This window comes from Crinia signifera, chromosome 4, assembly GCF_055691185.1.
Source record: "Crinia signifera chromosome 4, ASM5569118v1, whole genome shotgun sequence".
NCBI lineage: Eukaryota > Metazoa > Chordata > Amphibia > Anura > Myobatrachidae > Crinia > Crinia signifera.
In genome coordinates, this window is record NC_139220.1 from 65,671,958 (window position 1) to 65,690,923 (window position 18,966).

The 18,966-nt window shown below is 42.8% G+C and overlaps 1 protein-coding gene across 2 annotated transcripts in view; it reads left to right on the top strand.

Annotated features, from left to right (window-relative positions):
* The window catches only part of FGF18 (fibroblast growth factor 18), a 359,051-nt gene that overhangs the window by 117,148 nt on the left and 222,937 nt on the right, over positions 1-18,966 (top strand). The window contains exons 3-4 of one of the 2 annotated variants that reach the window (XM_083181815.1): positions 8,613-8,693; positions 18,584-18,657. The exons of the other annotated variant lie outside the window; for it this stretch is intronic. The gene's annotated coding sequence lies outside the window, so the exon portion shown is untranslated. The remainder of the gene's footprint in view (positions 1-8,612; positions 8,694-18,583; positions 18,658-18,966) is intronic. 2 annotated transcript variants of the gene reach the window in all.

Consider the following 18,966-nt stretch of genomic DNA (forward strand, 5'->3'; position numbering starts at 1 on the left):
TCACTATTTTGAGTGGTAAGATTATTTGTCTCACAAGCAGAAAATTTAACATTTTGCAAATCGCAAAATTTTCCATTTTTTTACGACATTTTGGTATTTTTCACAAAAAAACACAGACTGTATCGACGAAAATTTACCACTAACTTGAAGTACAATGTGTCACGAGAAAACAATCTCAAAATCACTGGGTCTTGCTAATGCGACATAGCACCCACCATTCATTCCACCACCAAAAATCACTCCTTCCCTTCTGAGTCCTGCCATGCACCCAACTGGTATTTTTTGGTCACACGTGAGGCATTGCCGTACTCGGGAGAAATTGGGGCACAGATTTTGGGGTGCTTTGTCTCCTTCATTCCTTGTGAAAATAAAAAATTTTGAGCCAGAACTGCATTTTTCTGTAAAAAATTACATTTTTTTACACAAAAATGCAGATCTGGCTCAAAATTTTTCATTTTCACAAGGAATGAAGGAGACAAAGCACCCCAAAATCTGTGCCCCAATTTCTCCCGAGTACGGCAATGCCTCATGTGTGACCAAAAAATACCAGTTGGGTGCATGGCAGGACTCAGAAGGGAAGGAGTGATTTTTGGATTTTGCAGCACAGATTCTGGTTGAATGACCCCCGAAACACCCATACAGTGGAACCCCCCCACAAGTGACCCCATTTTGCAAACTACACCCTTCAGGGAATTCATCAAGGGGTATAGTGAACATTTCAAACCCCCGGGGTTTCACCAATTTTGATACAACTGAGCTGTGAAAATGAAAAATTATTTTTTTTTCATTTTCACTGCCCAGTTGTACCACAATTGGTGAAACCCCTGGGGGTTTGAAATGTACACTATACCCCTAGATGAATTCCCTGAAGGGTGTAGTTTGCAAAATGGGGTCACTTGTGGGGGGGTACCTAACTTTTAGCATCTTATGGTGCCTAGAAACCTACATTGTGCCTAAAAAATAATCTCATAAAAAGGAGGCTCCAAAATCAAGTAGGTGCTCCTTCTATTATGAAGCCTGTGGTTTGGTCACCGTGCACACTAGGGCCACATATAGGATATTTATGAAAACCAAAGAATTGGGGGAATCAATTTTTAGTCACATTTCTCTAGTAAAATCTACTGTGTTCCTTAGAAAAATGTATTAAAATTGCAAATCTGCAAAAAAAATGAAATTTTGAAATTTCACCTACACTTTCTTTTAATTCCTGTGAAACACCTAAAGGGTTAACAAACTTCCAAAATGCTGTTTTGAATACTGTGAGGGGTGCAGTTTTTGAAATGGCATCATTTATGGGGGTGTCTCACATACAAGTCCCTCAAAGTCACATCAGAACTGAACTGGTCCCTAAAAAAATCAGTGTTTGAAATTTTCTTGAAAATTTGAGAATTTGCTATTCATATTTTAAGCCTCCTAGTGTCCAAAAAAATGAAAATGAGGTTGAAATAATGATGGCAACATAAAGTAGACATATGGTCTATGTTAGTTATTCACTATTTTGAGTGGTAAGATTATTTGTCTCACAAGCAGAAAATTTAACATTTTGCAAATCGCAAAATTTTCCATTTTTTTACGACATTTTGGTATTTTTCACAAAAAAACACAGACTGTATCGACGAAAATTTACCACTAACTTGAAGTACAATGTGTCACGAGAAAACAATCTCAAAATCACTGGGTCTTGCTAATGCGACATAGCACCCACCATTCATTCCACCACCAAAAATCACTCCTTCCCTTCTGAGTCCTGCCATGCACCCAACTGGTATTTTTTGGTCACACGTGAGGCATTGCCGTACTCGGGAGAAATTGGGGCACAGATTTTGGGGTGCTTTGTCTCCTTCATTCCTTGTGAAAATAAAAAATTTTGAGCCAGAACTGCATTTTTCTGTAAAAAATTACATTTTTTTACACAAAAATGCAGATCTGGCTCAAAATTTTTCATTTTCACAAGGAATGAAGGAGACAAAGCACCCCGAAATCTGTGCCCCAATTTCTCCCGAGTACGGCAATGCCTCATGTGTGACCAAAAAATACCAGTTGGGTGCATGGCAGGACTCAGAAGGGAAGGAGTGATTTTTGGATTTTGCAGCACAGATTCTGGTTGAATGACCCCCGAAACACCCATACAGTGGAACCCCCCCACAAGTGACCCCATTTTGCAAACTACACCCTTCAGGGAATTCATCAAGGGGTATAGTGAACATTTCAAACCCCCGGGGTTTCACCAATTTTGATACAACTGAGCTGTGAAAATGAAAAATTATTTTTTTTTCATTTTCACTGCCCAGTTGTACCACAATTGGTGAAACCCCTGGGGGTTTGAAATGTACACTATACCCCTAGATGAATTCCCTGAAGGGTGTAGTTTGCAAAATGGGGTCACTTGTGGGGGGGTACCTAACTTTTAGCATCTTATGGTGCCTAGAAACCTACATTGTGCCTAAAAAATAATCTCATAAAAAGGAGGCTCCAAAATCAAGTAGGTGCTCCTTCTATTATGAAGCCTGTGGTTTGGTCACCGTGCACACTAGGGCCACATATAGGATATTTATGAAAACCAAAGAATTGGGGGAATCAATTTTTAGTCACATTTCTCTAGTAAAATCTACTGTGTTCCTTAGAAAAATGTATTAAAATTGCAAATCTGCAAAAAAAATGAAATTTTGAAATTTCACCTACACTTTCTTTTAATTCCTGTGAAACACCTAAAGGGTTAACAAACTTCCAAAATGCTGTTTTGAATACTGTGAGGGGTGCAGTTTTTGAAATGGCATCATTTATGGGGGTGTCTCACATACAAGTCCCTCAAAGTCACATCAGAACTGAACTGGTCCCTAAAAAAATCAGTGTTTGAAATTTTCTTGAAAATTTGAGAATTTGCTATTCATATTTTAAGCCTCCTAGTGTCCAAAAAAATGAAAATGAGGTTGAAATAATGATGGCAACATAAAGTAGACATATGGTCTATGTTAGTTATTCACTATTTTGAGTGGTAAGATTATTTGTCTCACAAGCAGAAAATTTAACATTTTGCAAATCGCAAAATTTTCCATTTTTTTACGACATTTTGGTATTTTTCACAAAAAAACACAGACTGTATCGACGAAAATTTACCACTAACTTGAAGTACAATGTGTCACGAGAAAACAATCTCAAAATCACTGGGATAAGTAAAAGCAAAAAAAAGTTATCCCCACTTAAGTGATACATGCCAGATTTGAAAAAAAGGGCTCTGTCAGGAAGGCAAAAACTGGCTCTGTCATGAAGGGGTTAAAAAACATGGGAAAACTCTCCCAAAATCTCTCACTTTCTGAAACTCTCACCCTATTACATTTGGCCCTTTACTTCTTCATTTTTGGTTATCAAATGCATAACAATATGAAATGCTACCTTAACGCTTTGAAGATAATGACTTTATAGATCTGAGATCCCGTTTTTTTGCCATTCAGTCAACACTTTCCAACGTGTCGACAACTGTGTCTAGATGATTGAAATTTTCATTGTAGGCATTTAAATCACGAGCAATTCGTATTAACATCCGTATATACGGCCGCTAATACGAATTAGTGTAGGCAGTCTGCACGGATCAGTCAGATTATCTAATAAGTGTCCACCGGCTGTGACATTACCCTGCTGGCTGGTTTGGCCTGGGGTTGGTTCTTAAAATACGGGGGACCCCTAGTCATTTTGTGCCCCGTATTTTGGGAATCAACCCCAGGCCTGGAGCCTGGGTCTGGTTGTAAAAAATCGGGGAACCCCTATTTGTCGGGTTTCCTGTTTTTTTTTTTATTACCGGCCCCGGCTCTTTCAACCTTGTGCTGGTTACAGCTGTGGGGGGACCCCACGCCGTTTTTTAAATTGATTTATTTCTCTGTTTTTTTACACTGAAGCCTGCACGGATCTGACTGATCCGTGCAGGCTTCTGCCAAATACGACAGGAAAATAAAGTGTATTTTCCTGCCGTATATTCGTGGCAGTTTTACACTAATTAGCGGCCATATTATCAATTCGGCCGCTTAGTAAATCAGGAACCACCATTCTTTTTGAATGGTGATTCCTGGCATATTCTATCGATGGTGTATTCATTCGTATTTGTAAATACAAATACGAATGTCCCATCAATATGAATACGAAAATACGTTTTTTTATCACAAATTTTTGTTAGTAAATTTCCCCCCAAGTATCTATTACAGATATGATCCATTGATTCAGTATAAACTTTGTATTATTTGTATTGTCTAAAACCATGATTTGTCTTACACTATAGAGCACGTTGTATTTTAAGGCATACCTAATAAAAGTTAATTCTTAATTGTGACATATACACTAATTGACAATAAAAAAGGTGCCCCAAAAAGATTTAATCAGTTTTGACTTCCATCCTTTTGCAAGGTCCCTACATCCCCTATAGCCACACGCACACCTCTGCATGGCCTACAGGAGTCATGGCGATTTGAGGCAGAGCTGTGAGCTGTCGCTCAAGTGCTCTGCTCTGTAAAGGCACATGAGAGGAGCTGCGGGTAGCAGTGCATGCACCATAGTCCACCTGCAGCCATCTTGAATCCTCTCACACACACAAAGCGCCAACCCCTGCCCCACTGACAACTCTCCCACACATAGATTGAAGAAAAGAAGCGCTATTGAAGTGATTTAACTTATGGATGAATGGAGAGAATAAACTATAGTGCAGTTATTTGATGGAATAATATTAGTGTGAAGTTAATAATATTGAGGTGCTGAATGTAAAAATGAATGAGAGTGGTACCTGTAATAAAAAAGGGGGTTAGTAACAATGTTTACACCCTTTTGGGGATTTTTTTGCGTTTTTTGTTAATTTTTCGTTTTTGTTAAAATAGGGGGAATTCTCCGTAAGTTAAATCACTTCAATAGCGCTTCTTTTCTTCAATCTATCAATTTAATTAATTTATAGGAGCTGCTGAAAAAATAGGTTAGCGCGGAACCACTCAACCCATTTGTAACTCTCCCACACACACACAACATACCCTCCAACTGTACTGATTTAGCCGGTACAGTACCAGTTTTTAATGATCTGTACAGGCTAAATCTAACTGTACCGAATGTACCATTTTTTGTAGCCAGCTCCTCCGACTCTGGGAGTTGTAGTTTGATATTTGCAGTTTCACAGTTGTAGTTTCTGGTGTAGTTGGCTGCTCTTCTGGCAGTGTTAGCTGAGAGGAGGAGTGGCTGGCCAAGAAGACTACATCTCCCAAGGTGCCCTGAAGGGGGACTCAGCAGGCCTGCCTCCTTCTGCTCACACACACAGGGCAGAGGTGCTGATAATGACAGACGCCGCCTCATTAGTGAGGGAATGCCAGCCCTCTCGCTACCTCAGCACACATTGCCGGGGAGCTGGACTGCTGGGGAAGCAGTAGCACAGCACTCAGCATGTGTGGGGGGGTGCTGGATTGTTACATGTGTTAACTCCACTTTTATAGTGGTGGGAGTCCTCTTGAAAAAAAATACACAGTACACATTCGGAAAGGGTGTGTGACCACGCCCACTTTAACTGTGGCCACACCCACTTTATAAAAGGCCACACACCCTTCCCGAATGTGTACCGATTTCTGCCCTTCAGATGTAGTCTCATTTACAATTATACAGCCTCTCAATGTGAAATAAACTGTGAATTACAGGATCTCCTGACACTGGCTCTAGGAGATCCTGTGATTCACAGTTTATTTCACATTGAGAGGCTGTATAATTGTAATTGTGGACAGAGAAATGCCACATCCAGCACTGCTATTTCACCTGTGATTGAACCTTTCTGCTACCACTTTGTTTAAGACCATTTACTTAATAGGTGGTTCTTTACAACTGTTTGTAGTCACTGCTGTTGGCCACTACCTTATTGCTAGAGGATACTGTATACCTCCATTCATACATTGTGTGGAAGACACATTTTCATTGGATTGATTCATTGCCCTTGATGAAGTCCTAAGGGACGAAATGCGTCGGGCCACGGATTTTTACTATATGTGGCATTTTTAACAACTTGAAACTGTGGATGAAATCCTATATGCTGGAAAAACTTTTAATAAATGTATACTTGTTTTTAACAAATTATTACTGATTTATTGTATGCACACAGCCACTAAGTGGTGTTTTTAGTACCATAACATAACTTATACGCAATGCCCACACCAGTTGCAGACAGTAGTAGCGCTGCTTATACGTAACACCCACACCAGTTGCCAACAGAAGTAGTGCTGCCTATACATATGCCCACACCAGTCGCCGACAGCAGTAGCACTGCCTATACATATGTCCACACCAGTTGTCGACACTAGTAGCGCTGCCTATACATATGCCAACACCAGTTGCTGACACTAGTAGCACTGCTTGTACATATGCCCAGACCAGTTGCTGACGCTAGTAGCGCTGCCTGTACATATGTCCACACCAGTTGTCGCCGCTATTAGCGCTGCCTGTACATATGTCCACACCAGTTGCCGACGCTAGTAGCGCCGATTATGCATATGCCCACACCAGTTGCCAACACTAGTAGCGCTGCCTGTATATATGCCTACACCATTTGCAGTACACTCACATTTTACTCAACTAGTTCAGGGCACTTCAGGCTGGCAGCTCTGCTTCTTTTGCCATTGACAGTCTTCCTTCCTTGTAGCTCCCTCCATTCGTGTGGCTCTGCCCCTTCAGCCGTTATCCCTGCCCCTTTTCGGTCTGTGCAGCGGCACTGACCAGGGTGCTTAAGAACAGGGAGGGAACCTTTAAAAGCTGCCTTTAATGCACTGTGACACAGGCACAGCAGCTGCGGGGGGAGGAGTGTCATCAATAGGAAATAGGCTGGCCAGGCCACGGGCGGGTGCTGCAGATGCCGGTCACTGGAGGCGCTGCACTGTGCACCCCCGGCACCCACACAGACCCTGCTGCCGCTCGCTCCCCCAAGCGGCGGCAGGGGCTGCCTTACACAATCTACGCCACTGACAGCACCATCCCCTGACACTAACATCTCTCACACACAGCACCATCCCCCCCAATGACACCTCTCACACACAGCACCAACCCCCATTGACACATCTCACACACCACCCCTGCACTCGTACCTCACACACAGCAAACCCCCCCTCCCCCACTAACATCTCTCAAACACACACCACCAACCCCACTGACACCTCTCACACACAGCACTATCCCCCCCACCCCCGCACTTACACCTCACACACAGCACCATCCCCCCTGACACCTCTCACACACAGCACCATCCCCCCCACTGACACCTCACACACAGAACCCTCCCCCCACACTAACAGCTCTCTCACACACAAAGCACCAACCCCCATCCCACTGACACCTTTCACACCTCAAAGCACCAACCCCCCTGACACCACTCACACACAGCACCAAAACCTCAGTGACAGCTCTCTCACACAGCACCAAATCCCCCCCCCCCCCAATGACACTTCTCTCACATACACACAAAGCACCTACCCCCGCTTCCCCAATTATAGCTCTCACAGCCCCAACACCTATCTCACACGCTCAGAGAATGTGTTATGGGTCAGCCCACTGGGAAATGGCCCAGTTTCCCGCCAGGGCCAATCCGCCCCTGCACACCATAAAGTTATAGTCTCAATTTTATTTTAAATGATTATTCTTTTACCTGCCTTCCACTATATACTCCATCCCACATTGCCCTGTACTTCCCTCAGGTAACTGGGCTAGTTCTTGATTAAGAACTAGCTTTCTATGGGTTTTATAGTTTATTACACTGCCATCATGTTTGCCACTTCATTGCAACTATGTTTTACTAGATGTGCTATGTTTGTAGTTGATCTACTACCCACTGCTATCGCTAAGCTTAGTGAGCCAGCTCGCCTGGTGGCCTGGTGCAACCGTTTGGCTTAAACTTGATGCAAACAATATTGTTAGTTGTGAGGTGGTCAGAATTGACTGGAAATTAATGTTAATATAATATTGTTGATGATTCCAATTGTAAAGCACAACAAAATATTCTGCGCTATATTTGAAACTGTTCATAAATAAAATACATTTTAGCTGTTTTTATACATATTTGCAAAAAATTACAGAACCAAAACGAAAACACTTGAGGCCGGTTTTGGCAAGAACAAAACATAAACTGAATAAAAATCCAAAATACGAAGGGTTAGTGCACATCTCTATTTTCACAGTGTCTTAAAGAATTTACAATCCTATTTTGTGTGTGCTGAGAATATGCAATTAATTACTGGCCCTTATGCAAGTTGTAGGTGCTAAACCAATGTGGGATCTTTGTTTATTCATGAAGGACTTTTGCAGAATGTGGAATTCCTCTATTGCTGCAGCCACATTTCGAACATGTGCAGGTTGACCAGCATTATAAGGCAGAGTAGCAGGCTCCCATTTATATGGTCTCTACTGTTTCCAGGTGTTCTTAATGATATTGTATTGCATGGAATTGATGTTGGTGTGAGAGTCCTGTAAAGAGAAAAGCAAGTGTAAGTATCACAATAATAGAAAATGATTATTATTGTTACTGAGGCTTTGTATGGATCTTTTTTTGTTCTGGCTGGGGAAGGGCATGAGTTAAGTACAAGAACATTATTGAATGGTGTTTTTTTCCCTCCTAGGGTGTCTCGCCTACAGTACTACTTCTTAATCATCTTCCTGAGCATGGCAGCAGGAGCAGGCTTTGTGATGAACCCGAGGATGTAAATATGAAACAATTTAGATATTATTTAATGCAGGTTTTTCTTCTTTGTGAAGTTCAAACGTGTGGTCTTCCTGGCATATTTATATACTTACACTTAAATGTGTTAGAATTGTAACATCAACAAATACAGAGCATTATGTTTTTTTATTTAAAAACATGCCCAAGATTATAAACATGCTTCTAGTGAAATAATTTTGAGATAGACTGAGGTAGTGAGAGAGGCTAGTTGGTGTGTCGCAAGGAAGTATTTGTTCTGGTTATTACTCATGTATGTAATATATTTTATGTGACAAGGTAAATGAACTACTGTACCAGATGCTGATTTGCTTTTACTCAAATATTTTCCTTGAGCTTCTTTTTAAAGTCCTATTGCATTTACAACACCACACAACACATATCATTGAATTTATAATTTGTCCATTAATGGTTTTTGCAACTAGGCTACCCAAAATGACACAGGCGTTTGAAGGGTTAAAATGCTAAACATGAATTCACAAGGCATTTTAATATGCTGTCAATGGAATTTCAGCAATTTAGGAAAAAATACAACAACGTTTTGCTATAAGTGAAGCTGAGTATTGCCTGGTGCTTTATACAATTTAGGTTGGGTGAGCTTGGCTCATTGGTGAGAGAATTTTTTTCCTGATGCCATGGTGTAAATTTACTAAGATGGTAGTTATATTGAAATGGGATGTTGCACAAAGCAACTGATCAGATTCTACTTATTGATTTAGCACCTTTTAGAAGATAATAGATATAATGTTGCTATTGGCAACATCCCATCCTCAATAGTACTCCCATCTTAGTAAATTTACCCCTCTGACTCCATTCTTTTGTTTTGTACTGTATTGCACACTATTGGGTGTACTGTAGACTGTCTATATTGGGTGTACTATCTAGCTAGAAAACTACAGTTGCCAGTGGTGTAGCTAGGTGCCACGGTGCCCGGAGCAAGGACATGTATCGCGCCCCCCCCCCCCCCCCCGATTTGTAGTAGGCAGGGCTCTTGCACGATGAAAAGGGGGCGCAGCCTAACATTATAACATTATAAAATTGGGATGCGGTCATTCGTCAGAATGCATTTAGGTCTACAGTCATTAGGTCGACCCCACTAGGTCGACTGGCAGGAAGGTCGACCTGACTTAAGGTCGACATGGGCCAAGGTCGACATGACTTAAGGTCGAATTTGCATAAAGGTCGACATGAGGAAGGTCGACTGGTCATAAGGTCGACATGGGTTTTTCACTGTTTTTTGAGCCGACATGTGCCGACAGGCGGTATTTCATGCCCTACCACCCACTAGGGCGTGGTGGGAGAATAAAATAGTGTGCCGAGCGCAGCGAGGCACCGTGCCCGAAGAATCGCGAGCGAAGCGAGCGATGCGAGGGTCCGATTCTCATTGCCAACTGTGTCCATGTCGACTGTGTCGACATTCGGATAAAAAAACAGTGAAAAACCCATGTCGACCGTATGACCAGTCGACCTTCCTCATGTCGACCTTTATGCAAATTCGACCTTAAGTCATGTCGACCTTGGCCCATGTCGACCTTAAGTCAGGTCGACCTTCCTGCCAGTCGACCTAGTGGGGTCGAACTAATGACTGTAGACCTAGAATCATTCTGACGAATGATCCCAACCCATAAAATTACACCGTAATGCCCATTACACATAAAGTCACATGCCCATTACATACTATATAACAAACCATAATACCCGTTTGCACATTTGACACATAAAACCAAAAACTTTTTTGGAAGGAGGGCACAACATTTCTAGTTACACCGCTGGCGGGAGCCATCATGCTTCCATTTATATGTATACACACACACAGGGTTGGTGCAAGGTTCCCCGGCAAGTGGTCAGCACAACCCCCCCCCCCACACACACACACACACACGCACAGTGGGTGCCACCCACAACCCAGAAAGGACTCACCACTGTCGGGCTGTATATGGTGATGGAGGGACTGCAGGCGTGCTGCAGGCTACTCTGCAGATTTAAATAACTGCTCACTCTGGGCCAGATGTATCAAACTTCAAAAAGTGATAAAATGGGGAGTGATAAACAGCCAGCCAACCAGCTCCTAACAGCCATGTTACAGGCTAAGTTTGAAAAATGACAGGAAGGAGCTGATTGGCTGGTTGTTTATCACTCTACACTTTATCACTATCTGAAGCTTGATACATCTGGCCCTCTGTGACTTGCAGCGCTGAAGGGAGGCTGTGGTCTTAAAGTCACCTGCTGGGCGCCGGGCCGGCTCAGGTCTACTGCGGAGACAGGAAACAGCCAATCAACATAAGTGTTTTGACAGGCACCTCCTGCAGCAAGTAAGAGGGTCTTGGGGGATGGGAGGGGGAGATGCTTGGTGCAGGCGGCATGTGAAGGGGGTGATGGGGCAGCCACTGAGTCGCTCGGGCAGGGGGAGTTGGGGGGGAATCGCCTCTCACCTCCATCCAGGGGGTGTCCCTGCTCCCACCTACCTGCCTCCAGTGGCCCTGCACACACACATATATATATATATATATATATATATATATATATATACATATATATATATATATATATATATATATATATACACACATACATACATACATACATACATATATATAACATATACACATACATGCATATAACATACACATAAACACACACACACTCCATTTGCAGGTGGTGAAATTAATAGTAACAGATAATACTGTTTGTATAATGCCAATTTAATTATCTACAAGCCACTTTACAGGATCTTTACCCTCATTGATGACACATTGTGAACGGAGGGTCCTCTTCCTGATGCTGCTGCTTTGATAAACGCAGGGGAGGTAGGGGGAGGGAGAGAACTGCAGAGCTGTCTCCCTCCAGAACAGCCTTATCGTGGTAACTGCACTGTCTCTGTCTGACTCTGCAGGGCAGGCATGTCACCAGGCAGCGTGCTTACACTGTTCATTCAGTGTGAGACTTCCTGGCTTCCTGCCCAGGGCAAAGCATGGCCTCATGGGATTTGTAGTTTAATCGTTTACTGCTCAAAGTCTGAGCAGTAACATTTAAACTACAATTCCCATGATGCCACTGTCCCTGCCTCTCCGTCCTGCCGGGTGCCTCGGAATGCAGAATCCCGGCACCTCCAAGCACACTGACTGAACTACTAGCACTGTAAGTGCCGCAGCCAGGCGGGGGAGGGAGCTCGTAAGCAGGGCGGGGGAGCCGGCGGCACAGTTTGCATGGCTCCGGCGCCACTCGATCTCTCTGCGCCCGGAGCAAGTGCTCCGCCGGCTCCGCCCTCCCTACGCCCCTGACAGTTGCTAGTTATTCAGGGAAGCCCTAACAGGAATTGGGTGGGAAACGGTTATGGAGGGAAAAAATGCAGAGGAAATGTGGGATACTCTAAAAAAGGTGCTTGATTCACTAACTATTGAATACATTCCTAAAGTAACTAAAGGTAAATTCAACAAAAAAAAGCCACCATGGTTGGACAAAGAAGTAAGGTCAGCTATCAACAATAAAACCAGAGCCTTTAAATTCTATAAAAATAACTTGAATGAGGAGGCGTTCGCAAAATACAAAGAATCAAACAAAACTTGTAAAGGGGTAATCAAAGCAGCTAAAATATTATATGAAGAGTGCATAGCCACTGAAAGCAAAACCAACCCAAAGAAGTTTTTTAAATACATAAATAGTAAACGTTTAATTAAGGAAAACATAGGCCCACTAACTGATACTAGTGAAAAAAGTGTTACTGAGGACAAGGGAAAAGCCAAACTGTTAAATGAGTTCTTCTCATCAGTATTTACTAAGGGAGAGCAGACTGTGGAACGAACATTTACCACAAACGGGACAAATAAGCCAGATCTCATTGTGGATTTTACGCCGAAGGAAATAATACTGAGGCTAAGCAAACTCAAAACAAATAAATCACCAGGGCCAGATGGGATTCATCCGAGGGTATTTATGGAATTAAGGGATGAACTAGCTACCCCCCTACATTATATCTTTAGCAAGTCACTATCGTCAGGTATAGTACCAAAAGATTGGAGAATAGCAGAGGTAGTGCCAATATTCAAAAAAGGAAAAAAGGAAGATCCCGCTAATTACAGACCCGTTAGTTTAACATCAATTGTGGGTAAATTATTTGAAGGATTTTTAAGGGATGGTATCCAGGAATATTTAGATCATCACCGTCTACTCAGTACTAACCAACATGGGTTCGTGAAAAATCGTTTATGCCAAACTAATCTACTAGGGTTCTATGAAGAGGTTAGCAAAAACCTCGATAATGGAAATGCTGTAGATGTGATTTTCCTAGATTTCGCTAAAGCATTTGATACTGTCCCACACAAGAGATTGATTAATAAAATGGAGAACCTAGGATTGGGTGAAAATATCTGCAGATGGGTAGGGAATTGGCTATGTAATAGAGAACAAAGAGTGGTTGTGAATGGTGCCGTATCAGATATGATACCGGTACTAAGTGGAGTGCCGCAGGGTTCGGTTTTGGGGCCCATTTTGTTTAACATTTTTATTAACGATATTGGGATAGGGTTACTCAGCAATGTATCCATCTTTGCGGACGATACAAAACTTAGCAAAGTCATCAAATCATCAGAAGATGTCACCATGCTTCAAAATGATCTTGCAATTCTAGATGAGTGGGCAAAAAAATGGAAGATGAGGTTCAATGTAGATAAATGTAAGGTTATGCACCTTGGGAGACACAACCAGTGTGCAAGTTACAACCTTAGCGTAGAGGAACTGGGTAATTCCATACTTGAAAAGGATCTAGGAGTCCAAATAGACAGCAAACTAGGATGTAGTGCCCATTGTAATGTAGCTACAAAAAAGGCCAACAAAATTCTGGCATGTATAAAGAGGGGAATGGAAACTAGGGACTCAAGGGTAAGCATTGGTGAGACCTCACCTCGAGTACGGAGTACAGTTCTGGGCCCCACACTATAAAAAGGACATCATAGAATTAGAAAAAGTCCAAAGGCTGCAAAGCTTATTAGGGGAATGGAGAATTTAAGCTACGGGGAGAGATTTAGCAATTTGGGACTATTTACATTAGAAAAGAGATGTTTAAGGGGGGACATGCTCAACGTGTACAAGTATATCAAGGGCCAATATAAGGAACTGTCACACACCCTCTTTTCTACTAGAAAGGAATCTAGAACACGAGGGCATGAGTATAGATTAGAAGAAAAAAGATTTCATTCAGCTAGTAGAAATAAATTCTTTACGGTCAGAATAGTCAAACTCTGGAATTCTCTTCCCAGAGAGGTGGTAACGGCTGGCTCATTAAATGCGTTCAAGGCAAAGTTGGACAAACATTTACTGGAGAAAAACATCCATGGGTACAAATAAGAAATATAATTTGTCTGTAAAATACCAAAACCTACCAAATCAGCAATGGATATCTATACCAGGTTGAACTAGATGGACGCAAGTCTTTTTTCAGCCTTACCTACTATGGTACTATGGCCCTTATTCTGGTCGGTGCGGATATATCCGCGTGCGTTCGGGCCGCCGATGTTTTGTATCTGCGCATGTGCAGAGGCGTCTCTGCGCATGTGCGAGCGGGGCATGTGCGAGCGGGGCGTACGGCCAAATCCCGCATGATATGTGAACACTCCGAACAGGGGATGGAGAGGGGCGTGAAGGGCTGTTTGGCCTCATTACCATATGCATACGCCCCGCGTTTCATGGGCGTTCCCATGCAAACGCTGGGCGTACGTATGGTAATGCAGTCGTGACGCACGTGTAGGGGGCGGACATATGACATCGCCGGATGTCAGCTGCCCGCCCAGATCCCTGCTTTTGCACGGAAACATGTCCGTGTGGTCTGAGGTTGCGGGAGCTGGTGGAGCACTCGGTCCTGCATTCGATGGTCTGCGACCATCGAATGATGGGGGAGGTTCCCTTAGATGGAGGAGGCGTATTCCGTGAAAAATACACGTGCGGTCCGTTCGGCCAGCTTCTTACCGCGTACGGACGGAGTTGGCGATCCGTATGGAAGGCGGGGTTTCGCACGCACGGTCCTGGCCGCATATTCGGATCCGGCCGCACCGACCAGAATAAGGCCCTAAGTAACTATGTAGTTAGACAGTCATTAGGAAGACCTTATATGATCGACGGGGACAAAAGGTTGACAGGCAAAAGGTCAACATGACAATGGTCGATACAGAAATGGTTGACACAAGTTCTTGTTGTTGTTGCTTTGGCTGTCATTTTTATGTTTGATCATATGTGACCACAATCAGTAGAAATGTGTGCCCTCATGGGCTCGCCTCACTCACCACACTTCAGGCAAGGTGGCTCTGCTACAGCTGCACCTGCCACAGCTTACTCAAGAAAACATAAATAAATAATAAATAATGTTAACATTTTGAATGCATGTCGACCTTTCATCTGTTAATCTTTTTTACTTGCTGACCTAATACATAGGGACTATAAAGTGTCGACATATTGACTGTCAACCTAGGCGCTGTCAACCGATCATTCAGATATTCTTACTAATTTCTTTTTTTTTAAGTTATTGGTCCCTTTTTCAATGTCTTATTTATGTGAGGGGTGTTTGAAAGTATTTTGTCCTTTATTTATTCAGTATAGTTTTGTGTTGTGTCGGGTTTTTTGTGTTTGTGTCAGGATTAATCATGGGAAAAGAAGGGATGTGGAAGGAGAGTGAGTGAGGAGAAGGTTCAATCTGGGGTATCTAACCAGGCAGAAGAGTAGGGGTAGAGATGGGGTGGAGGAGTGGAAAAACCAATAAACTGAAACTGGATAATGCAAGTCTTATCTACAAGAAAATTATTGCCCTCATATGAAGCATTGTCTGTGTGTATAAGTACAGTTTGTTCAGCTGTTAATGATGCCAACACAGTAACATGCGCTTTTGAATGTTGCCGCAAGCAGCTCACTGACATCAAATGTAAAAACAATTTTTTTTAAAAAGATGAGTTAAGTAGCAGTTGTGTAGAATGTTTGCCAGCTCTACATATAGGGCAGTATTCAATGTTTTTTTCCCACTATGTGTAGAGAATTCTGTTTAGGATTCGCTACACATTCGCCGGGTTCCAGAGGGCTGGTGGATTCGCCGCCAGCCCTCCCTCTCTCCCTATTCAACGCATCAGGGGCTCGCTGCCCCTGACAGCAAATTTTAACCCCCCCGGCGAATACCACAGGGAGTTAGGGGGATGGCGGAAGGCAGAGAGATGGAAGCCTCCCTTCCTGCACCGGAATGTGTGGGGGAGAAAGAGGGCTGGCGGGGACACAGGCAGCAGCAGCTGCGACCCTGGGAGTGCTGGCAGGGGAGGTAGGGAAGGGAGTGCTGCACTGGTCACTCTCATGCACATGTAATGTGCGGGACCAGGCACAGTGAATTTCTAATGAGCGGCTCCCTTCCCCACTGTGACATCATGTGTAAAAAAAAAAAATAATTAAATATATATTCATGTGCTGCAAGTACATGAATCCAAATAGCATGCCCCTTTACATAATAAAATTACTGATTTTTGGACACCAAAACAAAAAACTAAAAAAACAATTTATTTTAAAAGAACACATTCCAGTTCACCTTAAAAAGATATTGAATGCAAAATGGTGAATCACGGTGAAAATCATGGTGAAAGCAGTTCTCCATTCTAGCATTGAATACACTCTCGGCGAATCACAGTGGAAACCCCATTGAAATACACCAGCGAATTGCATGGAGCATGAAACGGAGAACTGGCTGGCATTCACTGTTCGCTTTCGGTGAACAGTGAACACTGAATAGGGTGAATCAGATTTTCAGTGAAAAGATTCACCGCAGGTACTAAGCCTTGAAAAGTGATAAAATGGAGAGTGATAAACAACCGGCCAATCAGCTCCTACCTGTCATTTTTCAAACACAGCTTGTGACATGGCAGGTAGGAGCTGATTTGCTGGTGGTTTATCACACTCCATTTTATCACTTTTCAAGCTTAGTACATCTGGCCCAGAGAGTGAAAACAACCCTATTCGCCGAAAAAAAAAAAAAGGTGAATCTGGAGCATTGAATTCTGCCCATAGAGTTTACTTCCTAGGAGAAACTGCCATAGCTAAAATTATCCAAGAAGATCATACACAAGGAACATGTCCTGAATACAGACTGAACAGTATCCCAACCCCTGTCTGAGAATACACACCATAATCGGTTCTATAAAGTATAATCGTTTCTATAATTGGTGTAATGTCCAGTGTGGCCAACACACTTCACCATGTTTTAATACTTATACTTTGGCATACTGGGCACTGCATTCGCTGCAATAATCACATTCAAAATGGCAACCGCGCATTTGAAGTACTTAAATGAATCTCTTGACCATGGGAAGCACCATGTCTCTGGAGACCTGTGCATGCACAGTAGACTCTGGCACAATTCCACATTCTACTGAACAGTGCAGGCATGGGTCATTAGGTCGACAGTGTCTAGGTCAACAGTCAAAAGGTTGACACAAGAAAAAGGTCGAAATGCATTAGGGTGACATGGTCAAAAGGTCGACCCAAGCAAAAGGTCAACATGGAAAAAGGTTGACATGAGTTTTTCCCCTTTTGTTTGGCGACATAGACAACATATGCACTCGCCATGCTTCGGCACACAATTATAATCTCCCTCTATGCTCACTGGGATTGTAAAGAATGAACAAGTTAGTTAAAATAATTCTTGTCAATGTTTTTCCATATTGACCTCTTTTATGTCGACCTTTGCTTGTGTCGACCTGTTGACCATGTTGACCTAATGTGTTGACCTTTTCATGTTCATCCTTTCAACTGTTGACCAATAGTGGTCGACCTTTTGACTGTCGACCTAGAAACTGATGATCTAAGACCCCATATTGAACCTTGGAGAGGAGGTGGCTTACTGAGAGCCTGCACAAGGGCCCCATCCTCTGTTACTATGCCCTGATACACACATTTCACTACCAGCATGGACAGAATATTTGGTACTTGTGAGTTATCCGGGCTCCCGATTTCTAAATCGGGTCGGATCGGGCACATCGCATCGCATCGCATGCGACCATCGGATGCGATGCGATGCGATGCGATGACCCGATTTTTCCATAGGAATCAATGTTAAAATGGACTGAGTCCATTTTAACATGGAATTCAATGGGAAAAAGGGGTCATTTTCATACCCCTACTATCCAAGTGGGCATGGAGTTGGATATAAACCTGTGGCGAGCGTAGCGAGCCACCGAGCCCGAAGCGTGGCGAGCGTAGCGAGCCCCGCGAGGGGACACAGAATACCGTCCCCTCGCGGGGCTCGCTTTGCTCGCCACGCTTCGGGCTCGGTGGCTCGCTACGCTCGCCACAGGTTTATATCCAACTCCATGCCCACTTGGATAGTAGGGGTATGAAAAGGACCCCTTTTTCCCATTGAATTCTATGTTAAAATGGACTCAGTCCATTTTAACATTGATTCCTATGGAAAAATCGGGTCATCGCATCCGATGGTCGCATGCGATGCGATGCGATATCGCATCGCATCGCATCTGATTGTATGCCTTAACTTAAGGCATACAATCAAAAAATCGGGAGCCCGGATAACTCACAAGTACCGAATATTTTGACACATATAATCTTACATAACATAACATATATTGTATTTGATGTTTCTGCCAAAACAAGTATGTATATTAATATGCTATGAATGACCAGGCCTGAGCACAAGGGGCACAAATCTGAAGTGGGGCATAAATATATAATACAGTATGATACAAAAAGATTTGGGTGGCATAAATTTCCCTCATGCCCCTTGCTCTAATATTATTAGTTATGGCTCTTTCCAACACGTTTTGACTTAACAACAGTGGTAGAAATATAACACACCCTGCATAATTTAATATGTAAATTATACCATATTTACATTCACAGGATCTTCTCATATGCAGCACCCCTAAATGCCACCCACAGAATTGATGTTACAGATGATGATCAAGAGGTAGCAGGTGAGTTATAATTTATGATGTTCTGGTACTTACCTCTTTCACTATTAACCAGTACAAGCAAAAATACCAAAAGACTGATCAAGTCAATTGAACCATTCCAGACTTCCCCTTCTGGTGTGCCCTTGTGAATGGGTCAAAGAGTTAAGTGAATCTGTCATCTGTTCCATGGTGTAATGCACTGATTTGTGGTATTATTCAGTAGGAGCGAGGCTTAAAATGAAAAAAAATTCCATCATTAAGTGGGGAGAATCTCATGTTCTCTAAATTTTTCCTGAAAATCCATAACAGCTAGGACCTTTGCTGTTCTCG